Genomic DNA, 26,894 nt, shown 5'->3' with positions numbered 1-26,894 from the left:
TCCTATTATTCCATGGCGCGCACTGCAGTGACCACTTATATAAGCTCTATCAACTAGTCTGAACCCGCGGCCCCTTTCGCCCCATGTTCTCACATTGATCAATCCTGTTTCCTGCCCTTCAGGCCACAGTTCCCAGGCTTCTACCTCATCCTGGCCCATTCATGGTTCTCACGACACTTCCCCCTTGCTCCACTGTGCTGTTCACAGTTCTTGGCTTGCTGGGAACTAACCTACTCTCAGGACACTTCCAAAATGCTCAGTCACACATTGTACAACTCCTGTCTAGTCTCCAAGTGACTACCGGGGTGAATGGTGGAAACAGGGCTAAGGATCTGTTTGCCTACGGGCAAGACAACTCCAGAAGGACGCTTCCTGTCTTTGTTCACCAACAGCATCCCTCTGTTGGTCACAGTACCTAGTTGCTTCTTTTCTGGTTTCTTCAGAGCTAGCAGGGAGGGAGGCAAAGGCACTCATTGTTATACTTTAGTGATCTGACCTTGACCTGAGGTCCTTTGGAGAGCCTCTGTGGGGCTGACAGTCTTCTCTAGGGCAGGACGAAGGGAGGAGGGCGGCATGGTGGTGCTTAGGTCCCTTCCTGCTAGGAAGCTGCTCTGTAGAGCAGGGCTGAGTATAACATAAGAGGTCAGGTGCCTTCAGCATCGCAACGTCCCTCTTTCCATACGCTGTAGGGCATTTGCATTCATTCTTACTGCAACCAATCCCGGAGCCTGGCAGCGTCTACAATGGATATGTCTGTGTGCATACAAGTATGCATGTGTGGGGAGGAAAAGCCACCCAACCTTCTGGATAAGAATGCATAGATTTCTGCATGGTTTTCAGCATAAACTTCCACGAGCTGTGGAGGGAGGGGTCTCCACCCATTCAGCCTTTGTGTCCAGATTTGACAACTGCAGCTACAGCAGCTTCATCAGAAATACCCAGATAGAAAGAAAGAAAGGAAGAAAGACAGAAAGACAGAAAGACAGAAAAGGATCTTGCTTCTTGACCAAGCAGCACAGAGAGCATCAGCCCAAACCTCTTTCTTGCCCGGCCCATGCATGCATGCAGATGAGTTTTTCTCCGCTTGCTGTCACTCTCCCTTTCCGAAAGACAAAGCCACCCTTCAGAAGCCGGAGCCCAGATGCTGATGCTGATCCGGCCTCTGCCAAGCAGTGACCTCCCACCCCCCACCCCAGAGCCATACCTCTGCAAGGAGCCTCAAGCTGGACCTGGTGGCTCCCGCTTCTTTTGCACGCCCGCCGCGCCCTACCTCGACAATCGCAGCTGAATTGCTGGTCCTTGAGATCGCACAAGGGGGACCGGGCTGATACCCTGAGATGTGATTTGTGTTAGTACAATGGCATCCCGAGCTAATGCAGGGAGGCTGCGCAATCTCAGCCTGTCTTCTTGCTGCTGCCACGGCGGCTGGGCTGCGGTGACGTTGCTACTAAGGGGGAGGGATGGGGAGGGAAAGGAGCAGGCAAGCCCACAGTGCAGCCACTCAGTTCCAGGTCGGTCCCTTCGGCCTGTTAGCCTGGGGGAGGGGCGTAGAGAGAGAAGTCAGCCACAGGGGGCAGTAGGTGCTGGAAGACAGAGACTTTCCAGACAGCAGAAAAAAAAACAAAAAAAAACAAAACAACAACAACAACAACAACAACAAAAAAAAAACAGGGAGAGCTGAGCCTAGCTTCTCCTGGGTCCTGAGTGTTGGGAGAAGTCTGGGCAGAGCCTGGGCGCTTCCTTCCTTCCTTCCCTTCTCAGGCCGCTCCTTTCCGACCTTGGCTAGAAGCCCCCCCCCCCCCCCCCCCCCAGGCAACTGAATGACTACGTGTTTCCCAGCTTTTTTGTTAGGTTTCCAGCTGGGTTAGGGTGGAAGGGTGGAGGGTCATCCTGGAAGGAGATTTTGGAAGTCCCACCCAGAGGCTACACAAAACAAAACAATATTCCCAGCGACAGATCAGCACTCCACCAGCCAAACTACACCGGCCTTTTTCACAAGGCCCAATCTCAGTGCTGGGTTCCCAGGGTTCCTCAGGGTAGGCTTCTGAAGGAAGGCCCCTGGGCCTTCTCTGAGCAGGTGGCTCTGATGCTCCAAGTCTGGGTAGCTGCAGGCCACCTCCCTAACCCAGGGCTCAGCTGGCCTCCCGGCTCTTCAGGGGGTCTAACCGTTTAAGTTTAAGCGGAGCTGAGCCTGTCACATCAGTTTTTGGTTCTTGCTGACTTGGGTTCGACCAGGGTTGTAAGGAAGTCGATTCCCTTTAACCAGGCAGAGTCTGGAAAGCTCCTTCTCCCACAGGAAGGCAGGCAAAGGAAAGGGACTGGGTTCTTAGAGCCTTCACTTCGACTGTGGACCTTCTGAACTCCCTGCCTCTTCCTCGCTCAGGTTCTGGGCCATTTTGTGAGGATAACGGCGCAGTAGCAGACCATACACGAGCCAGGCGTGTAAGTGGAATCTGTCGATGCTCACTGATGCTCACTGATGCCACCCTCCAAGACAGCAGCTTTCAGGATAACCATGGCAGCACATGCCTCTAATCCCAGCGCTTGGGAGGTGGAGGCAAGCAGATGTCTGCGAGTTGAAGGCCAGCCTGGTCTACATAGAGAATTCTAGGGTGGCCAGAACTACATAGAGAGACCCTGTCTCAAAAACTCCACAAAACCAAACCAAACCAACCACCAACCAGCCACCTTCCTGGTCAGCGCTGTGGTTCCCACTGAGTCATGCGAATTTATTTGGTTTTGCTCTGAACTGTTTCCTTTACTCCCCCAACACAATTTCCAATTGAACTGAGGGCTTTATGTGTCCCAGGCAAGCTCTCCTCCCCTGAATATTTCTCCTCCATGGTTGGTTGAATCTGTGGGACGTAGAACCCGTGGTATGGTGGCTGACTATGCTATCTCGACTCCGCCAGGAAGACTCTGGATTTCAGGTCTCAAGAAGCCTTGGGAGGCAGCGCTGGGGTTCCAGGTGCGCGCCTTCACGTTCATCTACTTCCGTTCTTGCGTCTTCCCCGCCTCATGAGACCTGTGTGTTTCCTGACTTCATGCTGACCTGAGCTGAATTACAGAGGTCTAACCTTGACTCGCTTGAGGATCCACAGCCCCTGGTCCTACAGAGTAGCAAACAGTGAAGAAGAGAAGCCGGGAAAGGGAGGAGCTTACAAGGTATGGGGCGCTGGCCTTTTCTGGAGCTGATAGAGACTATTTCTGGGGCTTGCTGTAGGTTAAGCAGTGCCATTTGTGATCAAGTGCATGGAGGACTCACTACCGGATTCCCATGAGAACTCTGGGCCCAGGGTCTTTGTCCCGAAAACATCTGTGAGGCAGATGACCCCGAGTCTGCAGAGCTAGCGACACACACTCCATGATTCCTTCAGTTTAGCACACCACAGATCATGCTGTTACTTACTACCCAGCCCTACTGCATGTCTGGTGCCCAGGGAGCCAGGTATAGTGAGCCTAGCGTCTGGGACCCTAGCGTCTGGGAAGCTGAGGGGCATCTACTTTCGTTGCGAGTTTGTGGTCAGTCTGGATTACATCGCAGGACCCTGTTTCAAAGAGGGATAGAATCGAGGACTGTGTCGTCTCAGTATATCTTTGTCCCTGACCTTTCCCAATAAGGTTACTCTGCTGACCTTTCGCCTCAAGGAACTTATTTGGAAATAAGGGAGTACTTCTGTTTCTGTTATTCCATTCAGCAATAACCCGCATTTGGCCATATGTCACCTCAAACTGTATGACTGATCTAATAGCAAATGCTCATATTAAGACAAATCAAAATAAATTATGATAAACTGTATTTTCCTGATCTAGAAGCATCCTGATCTAGAAGCATTTTTCTTTTACATTTGGGGGGGGGTGTGGGCACACATGTGCCATGAGTACATACGGAGGCCGGAGGACAGCTTTCAAGGAGTCAGTTCTCCTCTACCCTTGTGTGGACTCCAAGAATTAAACCCAGGTTGTCAGTCTTGGTGGCAAGCACCCTTACCTATAGAACCAACCTGCTGGCTATCCCAAGACCTTACAGTCTCTGTATGAACGCTGTATGCATTTGTGTTTGTGTGCAGGGTTTGGTGGGTGCACGCTCACATGTCACCAAGTCGAGCAAAATTAGGGCTAGTCAGCAAGTCACAGTGACCCGCCTGTCTCTGCCTCCTCTACTTTCGGGGTTACAGGCACGCCACTGGGTTCAGCCTTTACACAGGTGCTAAGGGTTTGAACTCAGAGACTCATGTTCACAGGGTTAGTACTCTACCAAGCAAGCCACCTCCAAGGTCGCACTGCGGGCATCTACATGACTCCTACTCTGTACAAGGTACTGTGGGGGTGCTCTGGAATCGTTATCTAAGGTAAGGGTCTCATAGTTTTATTAAGATCATTGCCAATACGGCTCTGGGGTGGCCAGGGCAGCACCATGATTGGGGAAGTGATACCAGTGTCAGAACGAGGGTTTCAACATTTTTTTGCCAGCCTTAATGCACCAAACTGATCTGCTCCTGGTTGAAGATGGGACGCTAAACCCCCATGTTCGACAACTTTCTTTCCCGATTGTGGGGACTCTGACTACAACTCGGAGGGATTATGCTCCTTAAAGGGAAAAAAAAAAATCCAGAAACATCTGGTTAAAGGCAAAGTTAGGACTGAACATGGTTTGGTAGTACTTAGGAATACGAATCGTGCCGGGCAGTGGTGGCGCACGCCTTTAATCCCAGCACTTGGGAGGCAGAGGCAGGCAAATTTCTGAGTTCGAGTCCAGCCTGGTCTACAGTGTGAGTTCCAGGACAGCCAGGACTACACAGAGAAACCCTGTTTCTAAACAAAACAAACAAAACAAAACAAAACAAAAGACAGAAAGGAATACGAATCGTGAAAGAAATGGTTAGCTGGCAGAAATCAACTCTGGTGGCTGCAAGACCCCCCAGTCAGTGACATGCGAGTCTGAGAGCCCAGATTCAGATCTGCACATGTATGTGCTAGGGCAAGCTTGATGGTCTGCAATTCCTGAGTCAGGGAACGAAGAGGACCCCTGGGGCTTGCTGTGACAGTCTAGCTCCCACGTTCAGTAGAAACCCTGCCTCAGAACAATAAGGTCTTCACCTTGCTGTGACTGAGGAACACACCCGAGACGGATCTCTGGCCTCTACGTGCATATGCACACGTGCATTCTTCCACATATGTACACACAAAAACACCTACAAAACCATTCAAAACAAGTCATCTTTCTTCATGGCTCCTAAATCAACTGTTTATAAAAGAACCACCTTCCCTGGCTGTGAGGTTCTGTGTTTTCAGAGACCGTGAGATTAAATGAAGGTGCCGACTTTCCTATAGGAAATATATGAGACACGCTCAAAGAATTTGCTGATTTAAGAACTGTAGCTGTCGTTGACCGGGGTGCCGGTGACTAAGTTAAAAGGAGAATAAACAAGCTGCCAGATGTCTGAGCACACCTGGCCATGACCTCGGAGAGTCTGCTTTTACAAAGGGAAGGGTAGCCAACGCCCCAAGGTCGTCTGGCGGAGTGTAGCTGCTCCTAGCTGACAGGGATACTTACTGTTCGTAACTGGTTTCGCGTTATTTTGGACTCCAAACAAGGCTGGCCAGAATGCTGGGAGTGTTCTGGAAGGGCTGTCCCAGACACCCCAGCTGCTTCTTCATTAGACCTCCCGAATATAGCGTCCTCTTTCGAAGCACAGAAGTTGTTCTGCTTTGGGCTCGTGTATGTCGCCACCTCTATAAGTCAAACACTCGGCAAAAGGCCTGGCTCTGTAGCCGAACAGGACAACCTGGTGTGGCTATACTTTCCTTCCCCCAAGTCTGTCTGCTCCTATATGAACCGACAATGTACAGGCAGCTTTAAACCATCACCGACAGAAACCACGGCAGACCTCACACCCGGTTGGTTTCAAGCCCCTTAGTCTCCTCAGTGACTAGAGCTCCCAAGGTCCCAATCAGTGAATGGAGACCTCAGCCCTGGGCAATTACACCCAGGATAGAACAAACCACATTGGGCACTGACCAAGAGTCAATTTTCTTTGTTTCATAAAAACTCAATAATAATCTTAGCTTTGCTCCAGAGTCTCTTGTTGCAGGGAAGGGATTTTACCTAGAAAACTCCGTCTTTTCTACCGATCTAGCCAGCGTGTACGGCTTTCTCCATCAGCCCGTCACCCTTCCTTAGCTCAGCTTCCAGCACCTGGTCACTTTTGTGGTCCCTTTCAGGATAATTATAAAGTAAACCAAATCCAAATCCTGACCCCAGGGAAGGTTCCCGGGCAGGGTGAGTAAACAGGCACCTTCAGGCCCTCAGCATCCTAGCCTGAATGTGTGGGCAGACATGCCTTCCTCACTCTCTAGTGCCAGCTTCCGATGTCCCAGCGATGTCTCTGGAGACTGAGAACCCGCTGCAAGTCCTCTTTCTTCCAAGCACAGGTTAAAGGAGGGCATCAGGAGACTTGGCAAGACTCAAGTCCTACCTTGACAGACTGAGCTCTTCAGAGGAGGGGTTCGGCAGTCAATGAGGCCTCAGGATAAAGTCTCCCAATGCAGGAAGCAGAAGTCAGGAGGCCAGAAACCACCAAGGCAGGAACAGGGGGTACTGAAGCCCAGTGTGGCCTGCTTTGCTTGGAGAAAGTTCTTAAGTACTAACGAGCAGGAGAGTAAGGCGGCCAGATCAAATGAGGCCCCTGAGCTGCTTCTCCACTACCCAGTGTGGTCAACACCTTGCTAATCCTTTGACAGTGCCTCCTGGATCCCAGGCTCTGGGAAACCACATCCCAGTGTTCTCTGCTCCCCCTCCTCCCAGACGGCGGCTAGCCAATCGGCTTGTCCAGAGCTGTAAATAAAAGGGCACATGTGCACAGAGAAGGGGCTATGAGAGGAATCCAGATTGAATTACACACACCATGTGTGGGACCCGCGTGGGGGAGGTGGGGGAGAGAGCAGAGGGAAGCCTCCATGCCTTTCAAGGAAATCTCCAGTGCACCTCCCCCTAACCCCCTCCCCACCCACCCCCCAGTGTGACTGCCATCTCAGGCTCACTGCCCAAGGGAACCAGATTCCAGTCTGGCCATCTTCTCAGCAGTGGGGACAGGGGCTCTGGGACTTTCCGGGATCTGCCTTATTTTCCAGTAGAGTTTAGATGGCACCAGCTCTCTGAGTTTGGGGAGAACGCTGGGGACGACCTTTGTAGTATCAGCAAAGACACTGCAATGGTATCTGCTTTAGTTACAAGACCAAGGTTGGCGTAAGTTTTGCTCTTGGCCACTTGTTGGGTTCTGTCCTGAGGATTCAAGGGGTTAGGTTCTGAACTGTACAGAGCAAGGAATTTCTGTAACAACGATGGCAGAGGTTCCAATCTGACACATGGCTTGCCAAAGCCCTGGAACTCTGGGAAATCAGTCAACAATGCCCAACCTCAGACTGTAAACTGCTGTGACATTCCCTCAGAGGCTGAAGGAAGAACTAAGGCGGAGAGCACGTACGTGCTCGGCAATATGGCACTACTGTTATTCCGTCTGTGTGGTGGACTAGTGTGGTTGTTTCTTTTCTCTCTTCCCAGTTTCCAGAAAAATCTGAAGCCTTTAGGTCTAAGGCACTTGTGGGCAAGTCTTCCAGCAGCCAAAGGCTTAAGCTGGCAGGGTGATGCACACTGGTATCCTAGCGCTACAGAGAGGCAGGCCGTCCTCAGCCACACAGCAAGTTCCAGGCTGGTCTGGACTGAGAGACACTGTCTCAAATACCAAAAACAGACCAGGGAGATGGAAGAACAGTCATGCCCCCTTCCCTTTCTCCCTGCACGAAGACTGGGTCCTTGATCCCGTGTCCATCACATCTACGCTGGCCGGCTTCCCTGGACTCTCCATTCACCTCTCCATCCATCCTATCTCTAGCGTTACCTGCTCTAACACGTTCCCAGAATGACGTACTTCTCATGCGTGCTCGGCCAAGGGGAGGAGCTGTCTGATCCCAAGATGGCAGGAGAGGTCTCTCCAGGCTGTTGTGTGCACATCACAGCTGCCTGTTTGGCCTACAGACTAATAATAGCAGCTCTGATGGCCGTGGATTAAGACAGAACTGTACTGCGTGTTTATTTTTAACACTCCGGCGTCGGTATCAAGTTCTACTGGTTACTGGCCAAATGTAGGAGTGGCCTCAGGCTAGCCCAGGTTGCTAAATTGAGTTCTGGAGGAAGCTGGCTTTGTGGAAAACAGTTTGGCTTTAGCAGACAGGTAAGTGGAAGAGGCAGATGTCTCGAACAGGCGGCTAGTCCCAAGTCTGTGGGATCGCACGGACCTCAAACTGATAGCTGCTGCCCAGAGCACTCCTCTCAGTCAGGAAGAGCTAATGAGCTGTCTTGGTCAGGACTTACATGCACGCGCACACGCGCATATGCACATGCTGGTTGTATTGAAGTGATCAGAACAAAGTCAGGGAAGATCCCCACTCAACATTCCCAAGTTTGACCTTGTCACAAGTTACAGGCTAGTGCTGCATGTGCTGACGAGAGGAAGAAAAGGAATACTTGGGAGAATATTATAGGGCATGGGACAAAGAACAGGCTGAGACTGTCCGACTCTGATTTGCATGGTTTCCAATAGGAACATCAGATTTCTTAGAAATTTGTGCCAGCAGGGCTGCGTTCCGACAGCACACCACTGGCTAGAGCCACCAAGAAGCCAGCTGTCTGGCCAGAAGCCAGCGCCCACGTCACTTCTTCCTCAAGGCCTATAGCGGGGTCCCAGTATCCGTATATAAGCCGACTACAGCCAAGAGGAGCCCCAAGGCTATCTCCATCACCTCCCTGCCCCACCAGGCTGACAGGAAGCAGACAGCTGGGCAGCTCGTGTAAATAGCTCTAGACTTGCCTAATGAAGCAACTCATCGCACAGCAGACGGATGGAGAATGATAAAAATGTGTCACACGTCAGGTAGGAATGCTGAGGTGCAAAACATCAGATGAGCACAGAGGAACCACGGCTCCCTCACCTCCCAGTTCTGCCTGACTCACAGCCACTTCAGGGAACGCCGGCTGCCTTAAGGAGCCAGGGTGTGAACTCAGTCAATACATTCCTTCTGGGTCACTCAAGGCACAAACAATCTTGCTGATCACCAGGCATAACAGCGCAGCCCCAGAGACAACCAGATTTGATCGCTGGTGACAGAGGTGTCTGAGCTCAGCTCCCTCTGGAGGCTGGAGTGCCCAGGATCGCAGCAGGCTGCCCCAAGGAGAGAAACACAGCTTTCCTTCTAGATGTTTCCTCTGATGTGCTGGGTCACATGGGGCAGGTATCTGCCCTCCCAAGCTCCAGATTTGCCACCTGGAAAAGGCTCTCCTTGTAGTTATCTTCTGGTGTGAAGCAAGAGCAAGATTTGAAAAAAAAATTTTTTTTTTCAGGAAATGTAAACATTTTATGAAAAAAAGTATTTGAAGCAAAGTACTTGAGAACTGTAATTATTCATGCAGTCAGAACACCACAGGGCACGGCTCACTCCTGGGCTTCTCTCTCTTCTAGGACAGTGGCCGTACTCAAGACTGGCAGGAGAATGGTTAAGAACCTGCTTGGCAATGAAGGCGGTGACTGCACTAACATGTGAGAAAGAAGACAGAGACGGGCAAGCAGCAGAGGAGTCACAAACCTAACTCTCCTGATTGTGGTGACCCAGGTCACTGGTGTGGGGCTAATGTTCCACTTGATGTACATTTGGCAGCAGGACTCGCTGGCCTTAGTTTAAAAGGCCCCAGAAAGCAACACTGATGGCTGAACAAAGGCAGCACTGTACCCTGAACCCAGCACAAGCCTTCGCTCTCTGTCCCGCAACTCCTCAGCTGGCCCGGCCTCTACACATCTATTTCTCATTGATACGGATGCCCTTTTACTGCCACTGCCTTCTCTGAGATTCAAAACAGACCTGCGAACCTCTCTTGCCTGCTCTAATGATACCCACCTACCTGTCTTTGGAGAAGGGGCCCTAGGGACCAGCAAACTCAACCCAGAAAGGGCCAGAGAGCAGATATTTGGTCTCTATGGGTAGTATAGTTTTACAATGCACTCTTGGGTTTTTCTTTGTAAAAAACATTTTATTGTTAAATTGACCATTTATAGCCATAGACTTATGGGTTTCCGAGTGATGTCATGGTTTATGAATACAATGTGGAATAAGTAGATCAGATAAATTAATATCACCCCAAATACTTAATCTTTATTTGTAGTAAGAACATTTGAATTTTACTGTCAGAAATTTTGAAATGCACAACCCTCTAAAAACGTAAAATCACCATGCCTTTAATACCAGTACTTGGGAGGCAGGGGCAGCGGCAAATGGATCTCTGTGAGTTAGAGGCCATTCTGGTCTACAGAGCAGGCCAGCCAGGATTACACAAAGAAACCCTGTCTTGACAAAACCAACCAAACAAACAAACAAAAAAGTAAAAATTACTCCCAGTAAAAGCATAGCAAAACCACCATGGCTTGGAGTATAATTTGCTGACCCCATATCTAGAGTGAGTATGCATGTACGTATGAACATACATAAGTTATAAACATATGTAAGGATGGATGGATGTACGTACGTACGTATTATGTATGTATGTTATTTTAAATCCTAAAGATCTCTTTATGTAAGGTGGGTATCTAGGAATTCTGCCTGTGCTGGGTGTGCCAAGAAACTTTCCTTCTTCTTCGCACGTGGCTGACAGCAGATGTTACTGCGTTAACACTCTAGAGTGCAGAAGGAGCCTGGACCATCTCTCTAATTCTGCTTAGTAACCCACTCTGTGCTCCCGCAGGGCCTTTCCCTCCACTCCCAGTTTTCAAGTTCTCGGGGACCTCCTTCCCTCTGACTTCCCTGGATGCTATGGGGTCAGGACAGGAAGAGGGGTTGCATACAGCAAATATGGATGAAAAATCCAAGGGTAGGGCTCAGGTCTCTCTGAGCAGAGACGGGACTGCCTGAATGTAAGAGCTATCATAAATAGTTCCAGACACTGTAAATAGGAACCAAACTGCTATTGAGATGTGCTATTGAGATGTGGAAGTGGTTATGAATCTTTGGAATTTTATATCCCCAGGTACTGCATACTGCAAAGAAAGAAATGGCTGACAGCTCTATAGTTAATCCTCATAGTGTTACTGGTGACTTACTAGATATGCGACCCACAGTGCTAGCTGTTGGTCATAAGCACATTTCTAATGGTCACAATAACTAGCTATGCAGAGTAGATATTCTAGCCCTACTTTACAGCTGGGGAAACCCACACTGTCTGGGATTAAGTTTATTCACAACCACAGAGCTGGGCTGGGAGCTCTGGTCTGACTCACTCTGGCCAGTCCTCACATTGCTCAAATTCTTGGAGGACAGGAACACTAAGTAAATGCCTCGAGACTTGTTTATATTTTTGTTGTAAAATGGCAGCAATCTATTGGTTTGCCCTTCGCAATAATATGACTATTAATAAACGACAAGATATTAAAAATCACCAGCATGGCAGTTTCCTATAGTAGTGACTGACCTCAAATCGATACAGTTATATTCTCATTCAGCCTGGTGGCTTATTTGAACTCATATTTCAGAAGACTAAAACAAAATGTAAATATATTCACCTTTGCCTCGTGGCTAAAGAAGTCTCTTCAAGAGCTTGGTGTCACCTCTCTATTTTGTAGATACTTTGGGCTGAACTGAATTAATCTCCTACCTTCCCAAAGCCCAGACTGCTAGCTGTCAATCAAATATTTGTCCTTACTCTTTCTCGGGCTGAGTACGAGGTTGTCCAGGTTAAATTCTGCGCTCCCACTTCCCTTGCAGCCCTGAGCATGCTTGCGGAGGAAGTATGCAGCCTGGGGCAGTCTCTGCGTAATGGATAGGATGCATCCTTCCTCTCTTCCCTGTGCTACAAGGGCAGGTGTGATGAGCACAGCAACCATCTAGGGCCATAAAGATGGCCCGGGGGAGCAGCACAGAACCCTGCTGGGGATGGTGAGTGGCTATGGAAGGCCTCCCCGGCCAGGACTGGAGTTTTGCAGCTGCTGTGCCAAAGTCGCCCAGTTTGGGTTTCTGTTACTAATATATATTCTACTTTAGATGTCCAGCTACATCTCAAGACTCAAGTCTTTCTGATCCTGTCCTCCAGCTCTCCATTTTTATTGCCACGAAGAGTAACCTATAATTATCGCTTGTCTGAATCTTTACAACGTCTGACCTGAAACCTTGAGTCATCCTTTTAAAATGACATCTGTCACATTACTCTCTTGCTTAAAAACTTTTAAGAGTAACTGACTGGATACTTCAAAATGACGATCAGAGAGGACTTTGGCAAATGTTTAAGGTGACGGGGATGCCGGTTACTGTGACCTGACCATTTTACAGCATGTAAATACAGAGAAGTACCATACTGTGCCTTGTAAATTGTACAATTACGTTCATTTAGGTTTTTATAAAACCCAAACTTCTCAAGGTATACTTGGCCATTCACAATCTCTTCAGCCTCACCCTCTGCCCTGTGGCTTCTACCACCTCTGTGCTATCTAGAACCTGCTCTGGAGTTGTCTAGATGACACCTACACGTCTTTCAAATTTTCCTATAGCTTTGCGAATCCTTGATTAGCACATGATAGGATAGTTCACAGATGAATGCAACCCCGGTGGTCCTCCTTACAAGAGAAATAAAGCCATGAGCATACATATAACCCTAAAGGCTATAACCCATCTTAACGATGCTCTGCACTGTTTTCCTTCCTCTTTGGTTGCATGCATCGTCATCTCTGTAGCCACCTAACCTAGCCTAAAGCCTGACACAAGGTGTGCTTAGAATGTGTCCTGACCTTGTACACGTCAGGCTAGATCTCTCTCTCTCAACTGGAAGATGTCTTTCTCCAGACTGGACTGCAGCTATCACAAGTGCAGACCTTGTACAGTCCGATTCCCGTTCTCCTTGCTGGGGTGTGGGAATGCTGGAGCGGAAAGGCCAGCTGACTTCTGGGATGTGCGGAAGTATCCCAGGGACCACTTCCACGGCCGGGCCTGGAGCTGCAGCGTGAGACCCAGAACAGCCTCCAGCTTCCACGTCCCTTCCTCCTTCCGCCCGCTCCCTCCCTTTAACCTCACAGTCTTCACTTCTGCCGTTAGCTGTTCACGCAGGCTGCTGAGTAGTGAGGAAGGAATGCAGGCTGCGTGTCAGAAAGTCCAGCACTGGTCGAGGAACATTTTGTTTTCTTTTTCCTTAAAAGGGCAGCGAGGGGAAGAGGGCAGTCTGTAAAGTTACATAAGGCCGCTGTCCTCGCTGGGAACTATTCCAATTCCATCTGGAGGACTCTTCAGACTGTTTAGAATTTCAAGGAAGGGCTGGGCTAACCTATACTAGGACGGTCTCTAGAGGTAGGGAGGTTCTGGCATGGGGGACATGACTCTGCACCCCCACTGCCAACCGCAGCCCCACCAGGCTCGTGTGGGGACGGAATATTGCATAACCCGCTTACAGACAAACCTCACAACAAGCCCCTTTGCCAAAACAAAGTCCACTGGTGTCAGGCCTTCAGTACCCACTCCAAAAGAGGCGGGATCTTGGGGATCCAGCAGCCCAGCCCAGCAGCACAGCAACTGGGACCCAGCAGGTACACAGCCATCCTTCCCGTTTCAGGCATGGCTACTGAAACATGAATATGCAAATTATCATTTAGGCCTTGGGGATGGCAGCATTCCAAACAGTTAAATCTTAGGAGTCACTGGGAATGAATTCAGAGAGGTCCTGCCTGGCCTGTATACATTTCTGGGTTCAATTCTCAGTAATGAACATGCACAAATATAAAGTGGGCTGGTGAGGTTGCTCAGTGGTTAGATCGCTTGCTATGGAGGACCTGGGGGTGTTCCTAGCACCGACATGGCAGCTCACAACCATCCACATCTCCAGTTCCAGGGGATTATTTGATGTCTTCTTAGGGCTTCCATTGGCACCATGCCATGTACGTGATGCAACCAAGCACTCATACAATACAGTTAACATAAATAAATCTTTAATATGTAGGTATACACACACGTATATGTAGACACACAGATTCATATATATGATAGTTCTGGAGCTGTGGTGATAATATTTCTGTCCCTAACGTGCTTGCTGAACAACTATGAGAATGTGACTTTGACTAAACCCACATAAAAAGCCACCCAGGCTAGTGTGCATTTGTGATCCTGGGATGGGGAGGCGGAAACACAGAGCTTAGCCTAACTGGCAAGTTCCAGGCTGGTGAGAGACCACATCTCTCTGAGGAGAAACAACTCTTTAGGTCATTCTGTCTCACACACAGATATACACATATGTCTAACTGCACATACATGTGCACCTAGGTACACATGAACATGCGTGCATGCACAGTGGGTATGGGTGTACAGTGTACACACAAACACACGTGCACACACACACACTCAGTTTTTTCCAGCAGCTAACTAGCATATTTTTAAAAATACATTTATTTGGGGGCAGGGTATAAGGGTATGTCATGGGTTGCTTATGGAGGTCAGAGGACAACTTTCGGGAGTTAAATCTCTCCTTCCAACAAGTGGGTTCCAGGGAGTTCAGTTCCTGGCAACTGACAACTCAGGCTTGGCAGCAAAAGCCTTTACCTACTGAGCCATCTCACCAGCTCCAGCTAACCTCTCTGTCTCTCTCTGTCTCTCTCTGTCTCTCTCTCTGTCTCTCTCTCTCTCTCTCTCTCTCTCAAATTTTCTTTTCTGTGCATTGGCATTTTGCCTGCATGTATGCCTGTGTGAGGGTGTTGGAAGCCCTGGAACTAGAGTTATAGACAGCTATGAGCTGCCATGTGGGTGCTGGGAATTGAACCTGGGTCCTCCCCAAAAGTAGCCAGTGTTCCTGAGCATGGAGCTGTCTCCCCAGCCCCAACATTTTTTTTTTAAAGAATTATTTATTTTATGTATGTGAGCACACTGTCTCGGTCTTCAGACACACCAGAAGAGGGCATGGGATCCTATTACAGATGGTTGTGAGCCACCATGTGGCTGCTGGGAACTGAACTCAGGACCTCTGGAAGAGCAGTCAGTGCTCTTAACCACTGAGCCATCTCTCCAGCCCTGCTCATCCTTTTTTGTTTGTTTGTTTTGGTTTGGTTTTTTTTTTTTTTTTTTTTTTGAGACAGGGTTTCTCTGTATAGTCCTGGCTGTCCTGGAACTCACTTTGTAGACCAGGCTGGCCTCGAACTCAGAAATCCGCCTGCCTCTGCCTCCCAAGAGCTGGGATTAAAGGCGTGCGCCACCAGATCTGGCTGTTTTTCCTTTTTCTTAAGACAGGTTGTGGCTATATAGATGAAGCTGAACAGAAACTGTGATCCTCCTGCCTCTGCCTCCTGCGCAGCTGCAACTACAGCTGTGTACCACCATGTCTGCTTTCGATTCTATAAAGGACAAATCCCATCACACTAGGCCAGGGATATGGTCAGTCTCAGTGTCAAATCATTTAAAATTGGAGATTTATTTATAAGTTTTTAATGTATATGGGTGTTTTACCTACACGTGTGCCTAGTACCACTGGAGGCCAGAAGAGGGGCATCAGATGCCCTGTAACTGAAGTTACAGATGATTGTGAGCCACCACGTGGGTGCAGGGAACAAACCCAGGTCCTCCTTAAGAGTAGCAAGTGCTCTTAAGCACCAAGCCATGTATCTATCTGGCTTTTATAATGGAGATACCAACACCTTTCTTACAGGTGGAAGGAAGAGTCAGAGGAAAGGTAGATGACGGCAAAGACAGTGGCTGGTATTTAGTGAGGGCTCTGTAAATGACAAGTATCATAAATATAGATGGGGAATCTCCTTTGCTCGAATCCAAACTCCTGCCCCTGCTGCCTTTTGATACTAATTTAGAGCAGGGGGCCATGTCCTGATCACGGCCACTGTTTTCTGCTCAGGAGGTGACTGTGTCACACTCTTTGACCTTTCTGCACAACTCTGTTCTTTGTTCCTCTGTAAACTGTGAAGTGACTCTCTCATGGGAAATGTCCCAAGAGAACACAGAGAAAGAAAGGTGCAGTGAATTTGACTCTATCTGCAGATCAAGAGCTCCCCATCCAATAAACACAGCTAGGTACATAACCACCTGAATTGCCCACTGTCAACGGAACACAGTGAGTCCTCCACATGAGCCCGTGGGGGAGGGCCCAAGCTTCTCTCGAAACATCTGTTATTTCCACACAGAACAGCACACAACCCTCAATATCATCTCCACAGCACTGCTTTAGAAAGCTCTTGCTGGGGTGGTGGCACACGCCTTTAACCTCAGCACTCACAAGGCAGAGGCAGGCGGAGCTCTGCAAGGTTGAGGCTAGTCTGGTCTAAGCTCTGGGTTAGCTAGGGCTACATAGAGAGGCCTGTCTCAGAAGAAGGTGGAGGAGGAAGAAGAAGAGGAAGAAGAAGAAAAGGAAGAGGAGGACTCCCTCAAGGCTCAACAATTCTTGCAAAAGATAAAAGTTTATAGTCATATAGAGCAGTGGTCCGCAGCCTGTGGGTTGAGACCCCCTTGGAGTCGAATGACTCTTTCAGAGGGGTCGCCTAAGACCATTGGGAAACACAGACATTTACATTATGATTCATATCAGTAGCAAAATTACAGTTATGAAGTAGCAATGAAAATAATGTGTGGCTGGGGGGGGGGGGGTTCACCACAGCACGAGGAACTGTATTAAAGCTCACAGCACCAGGGAGGCTGAGAGCCACGGCTGTGGAGGAGGGTGAATGCCAATCACACACAAATATAAACTACAGCAAAGGAGAAGGCACAGGGCCTGGCCCAGAGGGAGCACGAGGGAAGCCTGGAGCGGAGGACGGCTAGGCTGTGGCCTGGAAGGAATTTACACAGGGAAAGGCTGCGACGGACGTGGCGAGACTGTGGGCCGAGGGGGAAGAAACCTGCTCGACCATTTAGAAAATGACACTGTAAGGTGTCTTCACGGTTCTGCCAAAGAATTCAGGGGACTCAGGAACAAGTCATATAGAAAATTAAGGGGGAAAAAAAAGAGAGAGACAGAAAGTACTGAAAATTACACAGCAAAGTACACAGTGATAACGAGTGTTCACAGACCACCAAGTCTCACAGTAAGTGCAAGATGATAATTTAATTGGGACTTGTGAAGAAGGTAGGTTATAAATGCTTAGGTTTTGCTTTCCAGGCTAGGAAGTTAAAAGATATCGTAGAGAGATATCTGATACATGGTAAACAGTGAATTCTAAGTCAACCTGGGCTACAGGTCCTGCTCAGAATCAGACCCCACCCCCAACCCCATACTGAGACTGTAAGCCAGGCATGGTGGTCTGTGCTGAAATCTCAGTGCTCAGAAGGAAGCAGAGAAACTGCTGTGGCCTGGGCTACACAATGAATAAATAAAAGAAGGAACAGAGAAATGAATTACTCGAAAATGGGGACACAGCTAGGGAAACAGTGAGGGGAGCTGTCAGCAGGAGTTACTCTCTGGCACGGTAGGTAGCACACGACCTGGAGTCCACTGGTGATCTTGGCAGGAACAATCAGAGGACAGGAGATATGATTGGATCAGAGCAGACAGAGGGTCTCTTTGGTGCTGTGGCAGATGCCTGCAATCCTAGCACTTGGGAGGCAGAGGCAGGATGTTCATGACTTTGAGACAAGCTTGGTTTACATAACAAATTCAGGCCAGCCAGGATTCCATAGTGAGGCCCTGTCAGAAACAAAACAGTGACAAATACAGAACAGCAGTGTCACTGGAGGGCAGGGATGGCAGCAGGCAGTAGCTGGGGACTGCTGCTCATTAGAAACTGTTACGTGACTTCATAACTAAGCTTACTGTTTATTAAACTAAATCCACCGAAGCCAAATGGTCATGCGCACTGACCCATGATGCTATATAGTACCTTTAGCAGGTGGCACCAGCCGGCTACTCACGAGGTTTCTCTGTATCTCATTTTCCATTTGATGCTTACTCTCCCCTCCCGCTTCTTTGAGAGAGAATCTGGTCCTAGAGGCAGGACTGACCTCAAATGTCCTTTACAGTCCAGGCTGGTTTTGAACACATGACCCTCCAGTCTCAGCCTCCTAAGTGCTGGTGACACGTGCTATCCCCAGGCTTCCGTAAACTCTTGAATCCTTGACTGTCTGGTCTCATTTCCTGTTACCTCTCTGATTCTTTTTGTCCCAGAATCTCAGGGAACTCCAGGTTAGCAAACATGAGGGATACTTTCAGCCACACCAGTGTTATCTCTTCTGAAATACCAGTCATTTTCTGGTCTCGGGACCTTCACAAACATTCCAGGAATTTTTGCATGAAAAGTATTTGTTAATGTGAATATTTAAAACATCTCTCAATAACTATAATCCAGGCTTGAACTTCAACCATTTAAACATTTAAAAGATTGTTATCTTGTGTTTTCCCTGCATGTATGTCTGTGCACCATGCGCATGCCTGGTATTCACAGAGGCCAGAGGGAGCGTCAGAGTCTGTGGAATTGGAGTTATAGATAGTTGTGAACAACCCCGTGGGTGCTGGAAGTTGGTCTTGGGTCCACTGCATGAGCAGCCAGTGCCCCTAACCACTGGGCCGTCTTTCTAGCCCCTCAATCATTTTTAATAAATTTAGAATTTCAAAAACTGTAAGAGTGTAAGTTTTTGAGAGCCCTTGGGTTCAGAGACTCCATTTCTGCCATTATGGCCAGGCAGAACACACCTTTAATCCCAGCACTTGGGAGGAAGAGGCACATAGTCTCTGTAAATTCAAGACTAGCCTGGTCTACATATGAGTTTCAAACCACCTATGGCTAAATAGTGAGACTGTGCCTCAAAAATTAAAAAAAAATTATTTTATGTGTATGAACAGTTTGCCTGCATGTATATATGTACACTATGTATGTATGCATTGCACCATGTATATATGTATGCATGTACACCATTTATGTATGTCTGCATGTGTACCATGTATGAATGTATGCATTGCATCATGTATGTATGCATGGTACCAAGTATGTATGCAGGCATTACACCATGTATGAATGTATGCATTGTACCATGTATGTATGTATGTATGCACTGCACCATGCATATATGCATGGTACCAAGTATGTATGCAGGCATTGCACCATGTATGAATGTATGCATTGTACCATGTATGTATGCATAGTACCAAGTATGTATGTTTGCATTGCACCATGTATATATGCATGCATTGCACCATGTATGTATGAGCACCTCTCCATGGTACCAGGAGGTCGGAAGAGGGTGTCGGATCCCCTGCAGATGGAGGTTACAGGTGGTTGTGAGATGGTACTTAGGTACTGGGAACTGAACCTAGGTCTTCCATGAGAGCAGCCACCTCCCCACTCCATATAGCTTCTCTTAGATTTTTGTTTTAGCTGGGTGTGGTGACACATGCCTTTGATCCCAGTGCTTGGGAGGAAGGAGAGTTGGATCTCTGTAAGTTCAGGGCCAGCCTGGTCTACATAGTGAGTTCCAGGTCAGCTAGGACTACATAGTGAGACCATGTGTCAAAACAAAACAATAACAGTAAAACCAAACAAGAAAACCCCTTACACTGATCAGGTGAGATCTACAGGGTAAGGAGCTGAGATTACAGCTGGAATAGCAGCACTTCCCAGAGTAGCCCATGAACCCACATCATCTGCCCTTCCTAGGGATTTTGTTTTTTAAATTATTTTAAGCCAGGCAGTGCCCCACCTATGAATCATTAAAAACAAGATTTGTTTTGGGTTGGAGAGATGGCTCAGTGGTTAAGAGCACTGACTGCTCTTCCAGAGGTCCTGAGTTCAATTTCCAGCAACCACATGGTGGCTCACAACCATCTGTAATAGAATCTGATGCCCTCTTTTGGTGTGTCTGAAGAGAACAATGGTGTACTCATATATATATATAATAAATATTTAAAAAATTGTTTTAAGACGGGCAGTGATGGTTCATGTCTTTAGTCCCAGCACTCTGAGAGTTTGAGGCTAGCCTAGGCTACAGAGTGAATTCCAGGACAGCTGGGCGGGGGGTGTGTGCACAGAGAAACCTTGTCTCGAAAAACAAAACAAAACAAGCTTTATTTTTTATTTATATGGGTGTTTTTACGTCTATGCACCAAGTGCATGCAAGGCCAGCAGAGGCTGGAGGAAAGCTTCAGACCCCCTGGAACTAGAGTTCAAATGGCTGTTAACCACAACATGGGTATTAGGAACCAAGTCCACGCTCTCTGGAAGAGCAGCCAGCGCTCTTCCCTGCCGAGCCCTCTCTGGGGCTCCCTTTCCTAGGCATAGTTTTAGGTATGTAAGCACCCGGGCCTTATGCTGCACCCCCCAACAGCAATTTCAGGAGTGATGCAGGTGGCATTTTTTTTTCCTCATTTTAAAATTTGAGAGCATATGTCTAGGTAAAACTAGAGGAAGACATCTCTAATCAAGAGAGCCCTCTAGTTCTTAGAATCTACATGCATACATATATTTAAACGGTATATATATTTATTCCAAACCTCAAAGTTGTCATACTGAAAACAAGAAAGTATGACTAGAAAAACATTTTTTTAACTCTGGCCTAAATAAAACAAGTTGACAAATGAGTTTAGGCCTTAGAGTAAAAAGGAGAAACAGCCAGCTCTGTGCAGCTCACTGATTTCAGACCAAGAGCTTCCTAGGAATTAAGGACTGTATGTATGCTGTGAGGTTTGTATCTGCTTACCCGGGGGCTGGCACTATTAGGAGGTGTGGCCTTGTTGGAATAGGTGTGTCGCTGTGCCTGTGGGCTTAAGACCCTTACCCTAGTTTCCTGGAAGACAGACTTCCACTAACAGCCTTCAGATGAAGATGTAGAAGTCTCAGCTCTGCCTGAAACATGTCTGCCTGGATGCTGCCATGCTCCCACCTTGAAGATACTAGACTGACCCTCTGAACCTGTAAGCTAACTCCAATTAAATGCTATCCTTATAAGACATGCCTTGGTCATGGTGTCTGTTCACAGCAGTGAAACCCTAAGACATATGCACTAAGTATTTGGTAATGTTTCTCTCAAACCACTGCTGCACGGCTGTGGGGCTCACTCACAGGCTGCAGGCTCCCAACCCAACCACGCCTCTTCGGGCTAGTTGGGACCATTACTCAGTGGGAGAAACAGCTTTCCAGAGCCTGGTACTTGCTGTATACCTAGCAATTTGGGCGGCTGAGGCAAGAAAATCTAGCCCATGCTACATAGTGGACTGCGGCTCAAAACTAATAGCAACAAACATTCTAGGACCCTTGGAACATACTCGGCCATCCTACGCATAAGACTCCAGCTGAAGCTTTTTGGTTTAGCTCTACATAGCAAGAGGGCAGAGGGTCGGACCAGTCATTGACAATTTCACACACACATTTACATGAGGTAAACCCATCACTCTCCCCCGCACCCTCTCTCATTTCCATGGTTGAGAGCATGCGCCATACCTACAGGTGCCCAGTTCCCAGCACCAACACGTCAACATATAACTCTTATAACTTGTAACTTCTTTTAGCTTCCAAGGGGCACCAGGCATACATGTGTACATGTAGGCAAGACATTCATGCACATAAAATAAAAATAAATAAATCTTAAAAAAAAAAAATATATATATATATATATATATATATATATATATGAAAACAAAAGGCCTTAGCTGTTGGGATATAAATCCTTCTAAAATATATTACTTATTTTTGTTCTATTTAGACTACATAGGTTATAATGTAACTTTTTTTTTGACAATTCTGTTTTTTTGGGGGGTTGTTTGTTTGTTTGTTTTTTGAGACAGAGTTTCAGGCAACAATTCTGTTTTTTAAAGATTAAAAAAATTACATGACTAACCGGGCATGGTGGTGCATACCTTTAATCCCAGCATTTGGGAGGCAGAGGCAGGAGGATTTCTGAGTTCGAGGCCAGCCTGGTCTACAAAGTGAGTTCCAGGACAGCCAGGACTATAAAGAGAAACCCTGTCTCAAAAAACAAACAAACAGAAAAAATTACATGACTGTAAGTGTGTCTGTGTGTATATGCACACGTATGTGCAGGTGTTTGCTAAGGACAAGAATAGAGCATCAGACCTCCTGCAGCTGGAGCGACAGGCAGTTGTAAGGTGTTTGATGGGTGTCTGATGGATGCTGGGAACTGAATTCTGGTCCTCCAACAGGGCACCAAGTCCTCTTAACAGCTGGGCCACTTCTCCAGCCCCACAATTCTCTACTGCTAGTTAATGGTCCAGGCTTTTTTTCTAGGTGTCAACTGAGGACTGAGATACCAAATCATCAAATCTACAAGGACTGGGTGTTAGGACTAACTACATTTTACTTTGCCAACTCTATTAATCAGTTATCAGGAGGCCTAGCCTGAGAAGTGAGGCCAATGAATAAATAAGTAGATGACATCCAAATTAAAGAATAAGTAAAATTATCTTTATCCCCAGATGAAATGATCCCGCTATCTAGCTTTCTAGCCCCCAAAATCCCACAAAAAGCAGTTAAAACAAATTCTGTAAGGTTGCAGGACACAAGATTAACAGGGAGGGAGAAATCAGCTGTGTTTCTACACACTAACCATGAAAACCCAAAATGGAAATTAAGAAAATGATTCCATATATAGTAACATCAAAAAGAAAAAAATACTTAGGAATAAACTTAGTCAAAGAAATAAAAGGCCTGTACACTGAGTCCAAAGCCAGCCTGGGCTAAACAGACCTTGTCTAAAAGAAACAAGAAATAAACCATCAAGGAAGAAAAGCCAGCACAGGGAATGGGAGCAAGGCACTTATCTGATTGGCAGGTTAATGTTAAATATGTAAAGAACTCATGTAACTCAGCCACAGAAACCCACCCAGTATAAAATGGGCCCGGACTTGAGTAGACATTTTTCTAAAGAAGAGCTACAGCCAGTAAAGGTACAAAACCAGGTCCCACAGGTCAGCCTCGGTGGAGTGCAAACAAATCCTCACAGAGGGAGCCTGGGGGGAAGGGGAGAAGGCGGACAACTTACAGTAGTGGATGTGTGAAAATGTAATAAAGCAACGGCAGCCACGGGGAGAAGCTGAGGCAGGGGGATCACTAGCTCAAGGTCTGCTCCCACTACACCCTGAGGCCAAGGGCAATCCCAGTAGGCCTGTGTCAGTATGGGACAAAGGGCTGTGCCTGAGTTTAATGGGAGAACACTTCACTTGAGTTCCTGAGGCTTTGAATTTGATCCCTGGCATTGTAAGACAGAATAACAAAACAAACAAAACCGATAGTGACATTATACTCAGAAGGACAGCTACTTTAAACCTATAGGGTCACAAGTGTCAGCAAGGATATGGACAAAGTGGACCCCTACACACTGAGGGGAGTGCGAACCTGTACAGTGTCTGAGAAACTATGTAAAAAATAAACTCACAAACTTATCATATAGCCCAGCAACTCCTTTCTTAGTATACAACACAAAACCTAAGAATCTCAAACTCATCTGCACATTCATATTCATTCCCAACATGGTTCATAACAGAGAAATGCTGAAAGCAACCCACGTTGTCAACAGATAGACAAACGGAATGCAGCACGTACACATGTTTGCGCACACACACATACACACAAGGTTATTCAGTCTGAGGAAATTCTGATATGAAATATAACATGGATAAAACTGAAAGCATTATGTTAGGTAAAAGAATCTAGTTTCAAAGGGATAAATATTATTCCACTTATGTGTGGCATCCACAGTAGTCAAGCCCAGAGCCAGAAGTGGGACGCTGAGCCCAGGAGATGAGAGGTGGGGGAGTGGGGAGTTAGTCTCACTGGTGCAGAGTCAGTTTAGGAGATGAAAAAAAAGGGGAGGGGGTTAAAGAGAGGACTTAGTGATTAAGAGCACTGGCTGCTCTTCCATAGGACCTCGGTTTGATTCCCAGCACCCACAGGCTGGCTCACAATTATCTATAACTCCAGTCCCAGGGGGATGAGACACCCTCTTCTGGCCTACTAGGGCTCCCTGCATGCATATATGAGCAGGCAAAACACCCATACACATAAAGATAAATAAACAAATAAAAATGTAAAAGGATGAAAGTTCTAAGAATGGATGAAGATGGCTGTACAACAATATAAAGTTTTATCATAATGAAAAAGAGAGTAATTTTGGTACAACAGAGAATATGCTATCAGTTACATTCTTGTTAGAATCCACCACCCACCATTCTACCCCGAAGCCAGCATCTTAGAGCATCGTTAATACCTGGCCATCTAAAAGGTGTTCCCCATGTAAGACGGACTCACTGGATAGAAGAACAATATTGCAAACCACTGTGGGCGTGGGTTCCTTCTGGGTAAGCTTAACCCCGAGCACCCAGAGCGTTTCCCAGAGCCTGTCCTCAGCCTAGCACGGACTGCATGACCTCCTTGGTCAAGTGACTCTTTGCAGAATGCACAGTCATTGTGCATGAGTAAGAGAAAGACAGGAAGAAAAGGGGGGGGGGTGTTGTTGTCCTAAATTTGCAAGCGAGCCCTGAGAGGAAAAGAGAACACATAAGAGGACACATGAACTACGGTTGCCAGTTTTAGCAAGTAAAATGATAGGGCTCTGTTGTTTAACAGAAATTCAAATTTAACTGGGCAACAATCTTATCTGGCAATGCTCTGACATTTTGGGATTGAGGAGAAAAATCAATAATCTAGACTGTTCTGATCTGGGGTTACAACTAGCCTAGGCCAGAAAAAGTAGAAAGTTCTGTTATTTTGTTTTTTTTAAATACTGATTACACAAAAGGAAAGTAAAAAGTCATATTGCTTAATTTGGCTCAGGAGTCCCTCCCCTTGCTCAGTTTCTGCGATCCAAAGTTTAATCTTACAGAGACTGGTCAAAGGATTGGAGAATCAAAGCAGACACAGACAAGGAAAAAACATACCCTAAGGCAGGCTTACCTTCAAACAGTGATGCTCAAATTGGGTGTGGTGGGCCACACCTTTAATCTCATCACTTGGGAGGCAGAGGTGGATAGATGCCTCTGAGTTCAAGGTTTGCCAGGGCTACAAAGTGAGATCCGGTCAAACAAAACAAAACAACCAAACCACAACAAAAGTGCTGTTCAACAGCATATAAAAACCGGAGGAAAACAGCAAGGAACCAAGCTTAACGTGTCCAAGCAGCAGGAAGGGGTGCTAGGTATAGAGACGGGAAGGAACTCATGATGCTACGATCCTGATAGGCACTACTTCCTAGCTTGTGAATGGCTACTGTTTACCAGCATTATTTCATCATCCAGCCACAATGCCTACTTTCCTTAAAGCTTGGACCATAAATAGATCCCTGAACCCCGATCCTAACCAAAGTCCTTCACTTCTTCAGCCTGCCTGAAGCACCGGCTACAGAGTCAGACCTTAGGGCTAGGGCTGGCTCTAGAATTCGTCCCCAGGGCGAGCGAGCATCTAGTCTCCACGGAAGAGGAGCTGTAACCCTGGCGAAGCTCAAGATTATCTGGGTAACCTCTAAGGAACTAACCAATAAGAATCTCTGTAGCCTTAAGATTGCCTTCAAAAAAAAAATTAAACAAAACATAAACAATAGGTATATAGAAGTCCTAATGCAAATGAAACTGAAAGAATGAGTGGATTTTGTATATTCCTAGGTCGAAAGACTGAACCAATCTTCCAAATGACACCCCTTCCAGTTTTATGTAATTAGGCACACCTATCCTGCCCTGCAGCCCCTGAATTGGACTCATTCATTCATTCATTCATTCATCTGCCCATAAGGTATTTAATTCGTGCTACTATGTGCTGGGTACTGTGCTGGGGGCTGGGGAAACAAAAATGAGCAGTGAGTGTATGGCCCTCTTGGTATCTGCAGGGCCACCTTGGGAATCCACAGCTAGTCTATGACAACTGGATCACCTTGTCCTTTGAGGCAGGTGAGGGTGGTAACAGGGCACTGGCGAAGTAAAGGTTTCCTTTAGATAAAAGTAGGTGAGAATGAGAGGGGAATAAAGCTGGCGCTAGGCAAGGGCCAACTTGGGGACCGGGATCCAAAGGCACGGAGGGCGCAGAGGACCCACTGAGGTCACTGCCCGAGATGACAGGCAGCTGTGCTCCCACCGTGAGGACTCAGATGTGGGTTCAGCGATGGCTGGCACGAGCCGGTCCAGGCGTCTCGGGGGAAGGGGGACAGTTTGAGGAGACGGTTGGGGGTGGACCTAGGATGGTGCTTAAAGGGCTGGCTGGTGCTGGGTTTCTGGAGGGTTCCTTAGACCTCCGAACAGCAGGGTCTGCAGCAGAGCCAGGGACCAGAGGGTGTAGAGGGGAGGCGCGAGGGCGGGACGGGCAGGCAGGGTGCCTGGCGAAGGGCAGGGTGGGTTGGCAGGCCGAGGCCCCGTCCCGAGGGACCCCTGGCAATGTGGAGGCAGTGGGTGTTCAGGGCCCCAGTAGCCTCGGGAGAGGCGCGCCTACCTTGCTTCTCGCCTCGGCCGCGTCTCTCCGCGCGGGCAGCGTTGTCTCGCGCCTCTCGGCGCCTCCAGGGGTCGCGTGGCAGCCCACGCCGGCTCTCCCCTCCGCTCCCCTCGGCTCCGCGCGTTGGTAACGCCCGGCGCCCCCTGCAGGCGTGGTGCCGATGGTCCGCTCTGGGCAGCCCTCGCGCGGCCCCTCCGCGAGGCGCGTTGGTTCGGCCCGCCAAGCCCGGGGGCGCGCCCACCTCCCCGGCTGCGGCGCTGCGCACAGCGCGAGTCACGCGCACAGCTTTGCCAGGAGCCAGCGGGCGGAGCGCGGCGCCGCCCTGCGCTTGAGCTGGAGGAGCCGGGTGCGCAGACCAGGGGAGCCTCCGGAGCAGGTGCGTGTGGCCCCCAGCTTCGCCCGAGGCGGATTCCAGGAGAACACCGTGAAGAATTGGGGGAAAAAATGTTAAGAAAACAAAACCCC

The 26,894-nt window shown here is 48.0% G+C and overlaps 1 protein-coding gene across 5 annotated transcripts in view; it reads right to left on the bottom strand.

The window, feature by feature from the left end:
• Positions 1-26,652, bottom strand: part of Rusc2 (RUN and SH3 domain containing 2) — a 46,316-nt gene extending 19,664 nt beyond the window's left edge. Inside the window, exon 1 of one of the 5 annotated variants that reach the window (XM_085839380.1) lies at positions 26,430-26,652. The gene's annotated coding sequence lies outside the window, so the exon portion shown is untranslated. Of the gene's footprint in view, positions 1-1,204; positions 1,757-5,557; positions 6,949-24,222; positions 24,720-26,429 lie in introns of those variants that run through there. The other 4 variants (XM_021160197.3, XM_029475906.2, XM_029475905.2 and 1 more) reach the window with 4 other exon arrangements.
• Positions 26,653-26,894: the final 242 nt, after the last annotated feature.

The sequence above is a fragment of the Mus caroli genome, unplaced genomic scaffold, assembly GCF_978045245.1.
Source record: "Mus caroli unplaced genomic scaffold, Mus_caroli_1 scaffold_6, whole genome shotgun sequence".
In the NCBI taxonomy this organism is placed as follows: Eukaryota; Metazoa; Chordata; class Mammalia; order Rodentia; family Muridae; genus Mus; species Mus caroli.
Note: the sequence above shows the minus strand (reverse complement) of the source record. Positions and strands in the feature narration are given on the sequence as shown.